Source organism: Chiloscyllium plagiosum, unplaced genomic scaffold (assembly GCF_037043375.1).
Source record: "Chiloscyllium plagiosum isolate Xiang-an unplaced genomic scaffold, Cpla_swu_hap1 HiC_scaffold_172, whole genome shotgun sequence".
Taxonomy (NCBI): domain Eukaryota; kingdom Metazoa; phylum Chordata; class Chondrichthyes; order Orectolobiformes; family Hemiscylliidae; genus Chiloscyllium; species Chiloscyllium plagiosum.
Window position 1 is genome coordinate 160715 of NW_028270311.1, and position 13136 is coordinate 173850.

General features: G+C 43.9%; 2 non-coding genes across 2 annotated transcripts; both read left to right on the plus strand.

Moving 5' to 3' along the window:
• The first annotated feature begins 234 nt into the window (after nucleotides 1-234).
• Nucleotides 235-316, plus strand: trnas-aga (transfer RNA serine (anticodon AGA)). Its single transcript has one exon. It is a non-coding gene; the product is annotated as a tRNA-Ser (tRNA).
• A 3839-nt stretch (nucleotides 317-4155) lies between these two features.
• trnas-aga (transfer RNA serine (anticodon AGA)) lies at nucleotides 4156-4237 on the plus strand. Its single transcript has one exon. It is a non-coding gene; the product is annotated as a tRNA-Ser (tRNA).
• Nucleotides 4238-13136: the final 8899 nt, after the last annotated feature.

The window sequence follows — 13136 nt, forward strand, 5'->3', positions numbered from 1 at the left end:
TTTGCAAAGAGATCTAGCAAATTGCCAAAGTGGGATTGTCCTTTCAATCAATAATTTTGACTCAGTTTGGCTGCAAATATCTTTTCCTAAATTTGTGTTTTTCTTCCTTTACATTGGTGTCTCGCACCTGACAATTGACAGCAGAGGTGGGAGAGGAGAACGGAAGCATTGATCTCATCAAGTCAACGGCAGCTTACAATGATTTGGTCAATGCTCAAGCCACCCACGCTGTCGGTAGTCATGGCCGAGTGGTTAAGGCGATAGACTAGAAATTCATTGGGGTTTCCCCACGTAGGTTCGAATCCTGCTGACTACGTAATGAATGATTTCCTGCTGGTACAATTTTCGCTTAAAGTTCGGAAAAACTATTTTGTGAACCAGGCCGGTAATTTGATTGGACTTGGGAAACTCGAGTTCTTCATCAGAAATGTTCCATAGATAAAACATTATCTCTTTCTCTTTCCAGATACACTGCTCGACACATCGGGTTTCTGCAGCTGTTATTGAACGTCCTGAGCAGAAGTGCTACTTTTCATTCGATTCCTTTAATCCCTGTCCACTGTTCTCTGACTCGGGTCACTGGCAACACTTCCTCCTGCTCGTCAAAGTGCTCATTCCCCACCGCTCCCTCTCCATCATTAGAAACAACCGCAGGAAATCGCCACTTAATCATCTTTGTTCCAAAGTGAAATTCATCAGCCTCGGGAATCTCTCCACCAAACGGGACTTCTCATCCCTGGACATGGTGCAAGCCAGAGGATTGTGAAGAGATACTGTGAAAATATTTTCAGCTGGCAGTTGAAAAAATGTTTAGGAAGCAAACCATATAACTTAGGCTCCAGCTTTGTAAATCTTGAGAAATTCTTTGGGAAATGGAATCAGAGGAGAATGAAAAAGTGTGAACTGTCGGACGGAGTAGAGGACGGGACATTGACTCTGATGTTCTCGGAACAGGAACTGATCTGAGACATTGAAATCATTCTCGCTCACGTACGTGAGGAATGCGAACTTCATCTAGACTCTGGGACAATGAAAAACTCTGGAATACTCAAGACAATATCCAAATATTTCCTGGGATCACTACAGTACGAGTTCCATAGATGAGTCATTTTTGGCCCAGTGTGTGCAGGAGGGCTTCCTGACACAGTACGTACATATGCCTTCAAGGGACGAAGCCACTTTCGATTTAGTACTGGGTAACGAGCCTGGCCAGGTTTTAGATTCGGAAGTAGGTGAGCACTTTGGAGACATCGATCACAATTCTCTGAGGTTTACTTTCGTGATTGAAGGGGATAGGTGCATCCACGGAGCAAGTGTTTCAGCTAGTGGAAGGGAATTTACGATGCAATGAGGTAAGATTTAGGAAGCGTAGAATGGGGTAGGAAACTGCAGGGGGTGAGCACATTAAAATGTGGAGCTTATTCAAGGAAAGCTGAAACTTTATTGCTGGAACAGCACAGCAGGTCAGGCAGCATCTAGGGAACAGGAGATTCGACGTTTCGGGCACATGCCCTTCTTCTCCTGAAGAAGGGCATGTGCCCGAAACGTCGAATCTCCTGTTCCCTAGATGCTGCCTGACCTGCTGTGCTGTTCCAGCAATAAAGTTTCAGCTTTGATCTCCAGCGTCTGCAGACCTCACTTTATCCTTTTCAAGGAAAAGCTCCTGTGTGTCCTAGATAAGTATGTACCTATCAGGCAGGGAGGAAGATCTAGAACGCGTGAGCCGTGGTTTACTAAGGAAGTGGAATCCCTGGTCAAGAAGAACAAGACGTCTTATGTTAGGATAAAATGTGAAAACTCAGTTAGCGCGCTCGAGGGTTCCAACGATATCAGGAGAGACCTAAAAAGAGAGCTGAGAAGAGCCAGGAGGAGACATGAGAAGTTGTTGGCAGATAGGATCAGGGTTAACCCTAAGGCCTTCCATAGGTATGTCAGGAATAAAAGAATGACGAGAGTTAAATTTGGGACAATCAAGGATAATAGTGGGAAGTTGTGTGTGAAGTCAGAGAAGATAGGGGAAGTACTAAATAAATATTTTTCGACAGTGTTCGCTATAGAAAATGAAAATATTGGCGAGGAAGATGCAGAGCTACTTGCGTCTAGACGAGAAGAGATTGAGGTTCACAAGGAAGAGATATTTGAAATACTGCAGAGTGTGAAAAAAGATAAGTCAGCTGGGCCGGATGGGAGCGATCTGATTTTGTTTAGCAAATGCACTGCAGGAAGGTACAAATCAGGCTGATGTTTACAACGGCTCGTTTTGAGCCGCTAATTTCAGTGAAGTGGCGGCGCCAAAGAAGGTGTCACGCATCTCGTCTAATTCCACATCCTGAGCTCGAAATGACCAGAGGTTTCTCGCCGAGTTTCTGCAGGGTCTTGTTTGGACGACACCATGACACGTTTTCACTGGAGTGGACCATGAAATCGCGTCGTGACTGTTTTTAAAACGATGGAAACTTCCAGCAGAGAAGGACGCGACCCTGAAGCAGGCAGCTGAGGACAAATGTTTCTCCTTTGCCAGTGAAAGGCACTGCTTCACAAATTCGAAACTTCGAAGTGAAGCAATGTTGGTGAGTATCTTCGGTGCTTGTTCACCTTTTTAATTCTGATTCCGTGAAAGTTCATGGCATTACATATCGACATTCTGCCAATCGCCAGCCTTTCACTTGGGCCAGTGGCATAATGGAGAACGTGTCTGACTTCGGATCAGAAGATTGTAGTTTCGAGGCCTACCTGGCTTGAGGGGGGGTGTTTTGCTTTAACCGTGGTATACTTTGACGCTCCCCTGTCAAGTTTTCTCGGGACATCGCCACTGTGCTTCCGCATGAAAAGCCTGCATTTGTCCTATTGTCCATTTCAAATTCCAGCTCTCCACAACGGACACTTCCGTCTGTTTGGCGGTATCTTCTGGTGTGTCTCCCTCTGTGGGTGAAAATGAGCATGAGTTCCTCAAAAGAGTTACAATTCGTTATACTTCTGTCCCATTATTGTGACATGTAAGAACATAGGATAACCTCATTGACATTTGACCTGGAAACATTAGAACACGTGAGACTTTGGGCCAAAGTTCGAAACTGCGACGAGAATAGATGGCTCTCTGATTAGCCGCAATGCACACGGGCGGAATGGCCTTTTCCCACTTTGTAAATCTTCGAAGACAATATGAAAAAAATCTGCAACGAAAATGTTCAGACAGGGTGTTTTATTTACACCATGTACGATAGTATCTATCGCCTTCTCTTGTTATTTACTTGTGAGGATTCGGTATTCTCAGCACCGTGGCCCGGATCGTATTCCCGCTCATGGAATGGTTGTATTATTCAGCAAACATATCGGTGTTCCAGTACGTCTGCCGATTTTCCGATGCTGGCAGGTCGTTGGTTTTGTCCAAAACATTATGAAGGTAAACATAAAACAAATAGCTGCAGATGCAGGAAATCTGAGCCAAAAACGAAAATTGTTTGTGCAGCGGAGCATGACTGGCAACAGAAACGTTGACTCTCCTGCTCCTCGGATGCAGCCTGACCTGCTGTCCTTTTCCAGCATCACTCTGATCTAAAGTCAGGTTTCCAGCATCTACAGTCCTCACTTTAGCCTAGTTTCTTCAGTGTCTCTGGTTCCCAATTCAAGAACTCCATCTCTAGCGGTTTCATGTTTGTACCTCCGTGCTGAGGAGTTGAAGAGTGAAGAAAAGTAACTCACCTCCTCCATCTCTGGGGTAATTAGGGACTGAAAATGAATCATGCGAATTAATCTCTGTCTCTTATTGGGAACCATCTCTTTCATTGTAACCATCAGGAAAGATCATTTAGTTCGCCAGAAAAAGAAATGAATATGTCACTAAATTTTGTTTGCTTCAGGTCCGAGAATACTGAGATCAATAGCTCCTTTGCTTACTTCTGCTGGTCATGTTCGCAAAGAGATATGGCAAATTGCCAAGTGTGATTTTCCTTTCAATAAAAAATTTTGACTCAGTTTGCCTGCAAACATCTTTTACTACCTTTGTGCTTTTCTTCTTTTACATTGGTGTCTCGCACCTTCCAAATGACAGCAAAGGTATGAAAGGAGATGGAAGCATTTCGCTCATCAAGACAGCGAGAGCTTTCAATGAGATTACGGCTGATTTGGTCTATGCTCAACCCGCCTGAGCCATCTGTAGTCATGGCCGAGTGGTTAAAGCGATGGATTAGAAATCCATTGGGGTTTCCCCACGTAGGTTCGAATCCTGCTGACTACGTTATGAATGCATTCCTGCTGGTACAATTATCGCTCAAAATTCAGAAAAACTATTTTGTGAACCAGGCCGGTAATTTGATTAGACTTGGGAAACTCGAGTTCTTCATCAGAAATGTTCCATATTTAAAACATTAACTCTGTTTCTCTTTCCAGATACACTGCTCGACACATCGGGTTTCTGCAGCTGTTATTGAACGTCCTGAGCAGAAGTGCTGCTTTTCATTAGATTCCTTTAATCCCTGTCCACTGTTCTCTGACTCGGGTCAGTGGTAACACTTCCTCCTGCTCGTCAAAGTGCTCATTCCCCACCGCTCCCTCTCCATCATTAGAAACAACCGCAGGAAATCGCCACTTAACCATTTTTGTTCCAAAGTGAAACTCATCAGCCTCGGGAATCTCTCCACCAAACGGGACTTCTCATCCCTGGACATGGTGCAAGCCAGAGGATTGTGAAGAGACACTGTGGAAATATTGTCAGTTGGCAGTTGAAAAAATGTTTAGGAAGCAAACCATATAATTTAGGCTCCAGCTTTGTAAATCTTGAGAAACTCTTTGGGAAATGGAATCAGAGGAGAATGAAGAAGTGTGAACTGTCGGACCGAGTAGAGGACGGGACATTGACTCTGATGTTCTCGGGACAGGAACTGATCTGAGACATTGAAGTCATTCTCGCTCACGTACGTGAGGAATGCAAACTTCATCTGGACTCTGGGACAATGAAAAACTCTGGAACACTCAAGACAATGATGTGTTTCTGTTCGTCGAGCTGGAAGTTTTTGTTGGAAACGTTTCGTCCCCTGTCTAGGTGGCATCCTCAGTGCTTGGGAACCTCCTGTGAAGCGCTTCTGTGGTGTTTCGTGCGGCATTTATGGTGGCCTGTCCTTGCCGCTTCCTGTTGTCAGTTTCAGCTCTCCGCTGCAGTGGCTGGTATATTGGGTCCAAGTCGATGTGTTTGTTGATGGAGTTTGTGGATGAGTGCCATGCTTCTGGGAATTCCCTGGTTGTTCTTTGTTTGGCTTGCCCTATAATAGTAGTGTTATCCCACTCGAATTCATGTTGCTTGTCGTCTGTGTGTGTGGCGACTATGCATAGTTGGTCGCTTCGTTTCATGGTTAGTTGATGTTCCTGGATGCGGTTCGTTAGCTGTCTTCCTGTTTGTCCGGTATAGTGTTTTGTGCAGTCATTGCATGGGATTTTGTATACTACATTAGTTTTGCTCATGTTGGATATCGTGTCCTTAGTTCTGGTAAGCTGTTGTCTGAGTGTGGCTGTTAGTTTGTGTGCTGTTAAGAGTCCTAGTGGTCGCAGTAGTCTGGCTGTCAGTTTGGAGATGTTCTTGATGTGTGGTAGTGTGGCTAGTCCTTTGGGTTGTGGCATGTCCTCTTTCCGTGGTCTATCCCTTACGCATCTGTTGATAAAATTGCGAGGATATCCATTTTCGGCGAATACCTTGTATAGGTGTTCCTCTTCCACTTTTTGCAGTTCTGGTGTGCTGCATTGTGTTGTGCCCCTTTTGAATAGTGTCTTGATGCAACTTCGTTTGTGTATGTTGGGGTGGTTGTTCTCATAATTCAGGACTTGGTCTGTGTGTGTGGCTTTCCTGTGTACCTTTGTGGTGAATTCTCCGTTAGGTGTTCTCTGTACCATCACGTCTAGGAATGGGAGTTGGTTGCCCTTTTCTTCCTCTCTGGTGAATCGGATTCCTGTGAGTGTGGAGTTGATGATCCTGTGTGTTTTCTCTATTTCCGTGTTTTTAATGATTACAATGGTGTCATCCACGTATCTGAAACAGTGTTTGGGTTGAATTTGCGGAAAGACAGCTCTAATCTTTGCATTACGGCTTCTGCCATGAGTCCCGAGATCGGTGAGCCCAAGGGTGTTCCGTTGATTTGTTCGTATATCTGGTTGTTGAATGTGAAGTGTGTTGTGAGGCACAAGTCCCAAGATTTAGGAAGATTAGGTAAGATTTAGGAAGCGTAGAATGGGGTAGGAAACTGCAGGGGGTGAGCACATTAAAATGTGGAGCTTATTCAAGGAAAAGCTCCTGTGTGTCCTAGATAAGTATGTATCTGTCAGGCAGGGAGGAAGATATAGAACCCGTGAGCCGTGGTTTACTAAGGAAGTGGAATTCCTGGTCAGAAGAACAAGAAGTCTTATGTTAGGACAAAATGTGAAAACTCAGTTAGAGCGCTCGAGGGTTCCAACGATATCAGGAAAGATCTAAACAGAGAGCTGAGAAGAGCCAGGAGGAGACATGTGAAGTTGTTGGCAGAGAGGATCAGGGTTAACCCTAAGGTTTTCCATAGGTATGTCAGGATTAAAAGAATGACGAGAGTTAAATTTGGGACAAACAAGGATAATAATGGGAAGTTGTGTGTGGAGTCAGAGGAGATAGGGGAAGCGCTAAATAAATATTTTTCGACAGTGTTCGCTATAGAAAATGAAAATGTTGGCGAGGAAGATACTGAGATACTTGCGTCCAGAGTACTAGAGATTGAGGTTCACAAGGATTAGGTGATAAAAATACTGCAGAGTGTGATAACAGACAAGTCCCCTGGGCTGGATGGGATCTGTCCTAGTATCCTCTGGGAAGCAAGGGAAGAGATTGATGAGCCTTTGGCATCGATCGTCAAATCATCGTTTTCTACAGGAATAGTGCCTGTGGAATGGAGCATAGCATACGTTGTTCCCGTGTTCAAAAAGTGTCGCAGAGACAACCTTGATAATTACAGACCAGTGAGTCTCACTGCAGTTGTTGGTAACGTGTCGGAAAAGGTTATTATGGATAGGATTTATGACCATCTGGAAAAGAATAATCTGATCAGGGACAGTCAGCACGGTTTTGTGATGGGTCGGCCTTGCCTAACGAATTTATTGACTTTTTTGACAAAGTGACCAAACAGGGAGATTACAGTAAACCGATTGATGTGGTGTATATGGGTTTCAGAACGTTGTTCGATAAGGTTCCCCACAATAGGCTATTATACAAAATGCGGTGGAATGGAATTGTGGGAGAGATTGCAGCTTTGATCAGTAATTGGCTTGCCAATAGAAAACAGTGTTGTAGTTAATGGAACATGTTCTTCTTGGTATCCATGTACTGGCGGCGTACCACAAGGGTCGGTGTTAGGTCCACTGCTGTTACATGAGATCTAACCTTGCCAATCAGTCTCCCATGGGGAACATTGTTGAACGCCTTACTGAAGTCCATATAGATCACATTTACTGCTCTGCCCTAATCAATCTTCTTTGTTACTTCTTCAAAAAACTCAAATCAAGGTTGTGACACACGATTTCCCACGCACAAAGCCATGTTAACTATCCTGAATCAGTCGTTGCCTTTCCAAATACATGTACATTCTGTTCCTCAGGATTCCCTCCAACAATTGGAGTATTCTTGGCAGATGCAGTTTCATGTCGGGAATGCGACGTCATATACTTTGTTTGGAAGAATCAAAAGACACACTACTATTACAATAGATAGAAACGCAAAAGATGTGCAGTGCAGAGGAGTCTCAGTGTCCTTATACATGAAACGAACAAAGGTTAATCACATATTTATTTCTTGCTGGCAAATAAAAAGCCTTTTTATGATGCTCACAATTAAAGAGATGGTTTCCAAGAAAATAGCAAAATTAAGTCATCAGGAGAGTAATGAATTACCAAGATATCCTTCGTGATTTTTTATGGGACATGTGGGATGTTTTTGATTATGGTTCTCCAAACGTTTTTACAATGGAACCGAGAGTGTTAATGGGAAGTTAAGATCACGCATGACTATTGCCATTTTTGTCACTCACACACAATTGTTTTTCCTTGTATGATTTATTTCGCTTTGTGGTTACTGCGAGTGGGCTTGTAAACTACACATGCTTGTGAGTTCATTCCTCACTGTTTCTCAACTCCAGCCAAACAGAGTTTACATCCTTATTTCCTGAATCAAGGTAATCGCTAACCATTGCATAAATGTCATTAAAACTTCGGTATTTCACACGCCTCTGTATATTCCCTTACAATACGAATTGATCGTTTACTGTATTGCAGTTGTGCATAAGAAGAGAAAAATAGAATAGAGAATGGTGGACCTCCGCTTCACACCCCCGTTATTGAAGCGAAAATGCACATTACTGCCCATAATACGATCGTGGAAGCATGTTCCGAAACGTCAGGAAACACAGAATAAGTGCAGTGCCACAGGGCATGTCAGGGACAGCACCAGAAAGACAACAGAAATGCTGCTATGAGCTCCTATTTTGGATATATTTCTCAATGAGCAATAGAGTGTTACATGTGTTCCATCAGGAGTTACCTCACACAAGGAAGTAACCAGTGTTGCAGACGGTCATATCATCCGAGTTCCAAGCCCTGGAATCAGAGACATTCAATATTCTGTGCATAACTGCAAGGAACAGCTGTCCGAGGCGTTAACAGTCCTGGTGAAATTATGAATGCAGCTCTCTAGTTGTCAGCCTCTTTCTCCTATGTCGTGTTTCGTGCAGTACCTGCGTGGAATCTCGTCAACCACGTTTGACCTGCACATGATACGTATTGGGTCTTGTTTTCTCGTGAGTTGTTGTCTGTGTGAGGCTCTCAGTTTCTGTGCTGTCATCAGTCCGAGTGTTCGGAGGAGTCTGGATATCGTTTTCCAGAATTTGTTTTTAATACAGGGAAGCATGATTTAAAAATTACCTCAAAGCATATCCTCGTTGCGAACTTTGTGTGCCATGCATCTGCGAATGAAGGTGTGTGGATATTGGTTCTTGGCAAAGAATTTGCGTGGGCGTCAGTCCAGCAGTCCCTAGTAGCAATACGTCCAAACGGCAAGGGCCACACATTCGACTAGAATAGCACAACAATAATAGGACAGGGCAAGCAGAAGACTGCCAGACAATTCCTAGAAGCAGGGCACACATCCACGGATTCCATCCGTTGGACCCAATCTGCAATCCCAACAAACGGAAGCAGCGGGAATTTAACCAAATGAATTCGTACCAAAACATGAGAGCAGCGCTTCACAGGAACCTCTGCAGCGCTGATAATGTCACCTAGACAGGCGAGGAAAAGTCTGCAAACCATCTTCCTCGCGTCACCGAACTTTTCAACAAGAACTCCAGAAGCATCCGAACTTCACATCTTTCTGCTCCAAAACACTCCGCTTTTCCACAACAGAGAATTGCACACTCAACTACCGCGTGTAAGATGAGAATACCAGCCCCAACACTACCAAGGCGGCAGTAAGAGCGAGGGGAAACAGTTGCCACTATCATTCCACAGCTACAAACGCTCTCTTTGAAAGGTACATTTTCGTATGAATGTCGGGGCAGCAGTAGAATATGGGAACTAAACAGCCTGCGCTGTGTATTCATATTCTGGACAATGTGAGTAGTTCACAGCTTTCCCTGAAAGTGAGTGGACGTCGTTATCTCACCGCTGTTGTGAAGCCAGATCCTGCACTGAATCTGCTCCCTCGTTTTTTGTTGTTGTGGCGAAAAGGTGGACAATCACAACGTAAAACCTTGTTATATTTCTCTCATTTCCTTAGTTACTGTTCTAGTGAGGGAGGCTGGAGATTGGCTCGCTCAAGCAGATGGAGGCACCAGCACATTTTTGACCTAATTTAATCGAGAATATAATTGGTAATATTCACTTTGCATGGTACATATTTCTGTTATGTTTTATGTTACTTGAGCACTTTCTGTTACTTGGCAATGCACTAAATCTCCAGAATGACGGGAAGCTCCGTTTGGAATTGCTTCGATGGTATTTGTGTGAGCGGTTCTTGACATACATGTCTTTCACTGACTCACAGACAGAAGTAATGAGTTTGTGTGTCTGATAATTACTCTGCACCTGGTCCACGTTAAGAGCTGTAAGTTTTTGGATTCACTCGAGAGTTGAGGGGACAACACGATTTGTGTGGTTTTTTTTTTAGTCAACGAAATTATTTGATGGACAACTTGGGAATGTATCAAGGAGAATGGTCATTGTCTGTAAATGTCTGGAAAACATTCCTCTCTGTGTCAGTTCAAATCATTACGCCTCAAGAAAAAATAAAATTCAAACACGCTGACTTAGTATCAAACAGTATGCGTTTTTGCAAGTGGTCTATTCAAACTGTTGTCAGGTACTGGAGTGTCACAGAATTGCCGAGCACGGAAGCAAACCTTCCTATCCAACTTGCACCTGCTGAATAGATGACCGTAACTAATCTAAACATATTTGCCAATATTTGTCACTTATCTCTAGGAACACTTCCTGTCTGTATACCCATTTAGATGCCTTTCGAGTGTTGTGAGTGCACCAAACTCTGCCACTAAATGTGGCAATTTATTCCACACGCACAAAAATGTCTGTATTAAAAACAAATATCGCTCACATCCTTTTCAAATTGTACTGCTCTCATATTAAACCCATGCTATCTCACTTTAAACTCACCTGACTTCTGAATAAGTTTAGATTGACTATGTTCTCTGCTCGTCTACCTCATGATTTTGTAAACTTTTCCAAGGACATCCCTCAGGCCTGAAGCTCCAGGGAAAACTGTCGAAGAATATTCAACTTCTCACTAATGTCCACACCGTGCAAACCTTTCAAATCGTTGTAAATATTATTTTTTAATTATGCGAATGTGTTCATAAAAAGTGTCAGGGGAAATGGCCTGAAGTGAAGCGATGCTGAAACATTAGTCTTGACAGGTTTGGCGCTTAGTTATCGTCAGGGAGCGTCGCTGAGTGGTTTACTGTAGGTAAAAACAATGAATGCAGATGCTGGAGACCAGATTCAGGATTAGTGGTGCTGAAGAGCGCAGCAGTTTAGGCAGCATCCGAGGTGCAGTAAAATCGACGTTTCGGGCGAAACCCTGTATTCCTGATGAAGGGCTTTTGCCTGAAACGTCGATTTTACTACTCCTCGGATGCTGCCTGAACTGCTGTGCTCTTCCAGCACCACTAATCCAGAGAGGTTTCATGTGCTGGGTTTAGGGTCCAGTCTCTATTGTGTCGTGGGTTTGAAACCCAACTTTGCAATAGAACAACTGCAGGCAGTTTTTTATGACAGAACTACACAGGTCCTGATGTTGTTTTAACGGTGTGTTTGTTACTCCTCGGGTCTCTCACCCTCTCTGCGATAAACACGGGTACATGAGCAACTGATTCTTAAAACAATGAGAACTACTTCTGTCCACATCTTCTCGAGCACTGTGCGTTTGGAAGTGTACACGCACAATTTTGCTGCCAGTTGCTGTGTCTCAAATGGTCAGAGCATTTGGTTGAAATGTTGGTTCTCCTAACCCAAAAAGAGCACAGAGCTGTACATCTCTATGACTCTAAGTATTGAGACCGACCATCTTCTGACAATACAACCACGAGAACTCATCCATGATTGACCCTGAGTCCGCAGTGAGTAAAACGGTCACGTGCAGCAGAATGTGACCCCATTCTCTACAAGTCCCCCAACAGAAAGGGGCCACTGCCGTTTCAAATAGCGGCTTCCTGCACAGACCTGGGACTCAACTCATGGAAAGTCCTTCCTCAGGAACGGCTGTTACCGTGTGAAAGGATAAAAAAATTCTAATTCAAATTGGAAATGGCTTCAGAAGATTGTTCCTGTTTTTAAAACATTTTATAATCAGGATTCCTGTCTCGAATATGAGAAGTGGTAAACTTTGTAGGCAGATAGAACAAAGAAAGTGTTGATGGTGAGGACTGTATCTCTTCAGAAGATGTACACTCTAATCAGAAATGATTTGGTTTCCTGAGGTATTTTCCCGATTGATTTGCAGTCTGCCAGATTGTCCGGGAATCACTTCGGCGACCTAAGGATCAGGGTCAAAATATGAAAATATTAACAGAGAATCGTAAATCCCTGGGCAAGGCCTAAATGGATTGTAATGGTCTGAAGGAATAAATCTGAGAGTTGAAAGATTTAGATTAGATTACAGTGTGGAAACAGGCCCTTCGGCCCAACAAGTCCACACCGACCCGCAACCCACCCATACCCCTAACCTAACACTATGGGCAATTTAGTATGGCCAATTCACCTGACCCTGCACATCTTTGGACTGTGGGAGGAAACCGGAGCACCCGGAGGAAACCCACGTGTGCAAACTCCACACATTCAGTCGCCTGAGGTAGAGAATTGAACCCAGGTCCCTGCTTCAGGTGAGGCAGTAGTGCTAACCACTGTGCTAGCGTGCCGCCACTTGGGTGATGTTATTTGCAATGGAGAGGAATGAACAAGATTTTTGAAAATTGCCGTGTCAGCTGAATTAAACTCAGTATGAAATGATAAATTAACCAACACCAATCCTGTCCTGGCTCGCTCAGTCGGTAGAGCTTGAGACCTTTACTCTCAATGGTGTGGTGTCGAGACCCACGCAGGGCGCTGTTGTTTGTTAATAGGTATGCCGCTCCCCATTAATGTTGCAAGAGCGAATTCCCTCGCTGAGGCAGATTTTGTTGACACATTCTTTCCTCCGATTTTGATCATCTCTTGGTTTCTGAGTGGAAACTGTCTCCACTGTATTGCAGGTGCAAGAGAAAAGGTTATCAGTTCAGCCGAATATGCTTTAAACAATGTCCCTTCCAAAACGTGAGGTACCATTCCAAATGTGCCCCAACCAAAATGTCCAGAGACGTCGAAAGTGAATGGCCACATGACAGTGACAGCTGCATGTCAAATGGTGCTGCAATAGAATTAACTGAATGTGAATGTTCTGATGGAAAGCGAATGGAACTCTCCCTGCAATTTTCCCATAAACTCGGTAAATGATGCTGTTGTGTACCCATATGGGTTTACGTCATGAACAGCTTATTGTCAGTAACACGAGTGGGGGTGATGCAGGATAATGAGGTTTCCGTGTGGGTCAGAAGTGATTTGTTCGAACAGGGAATTCAAACGTC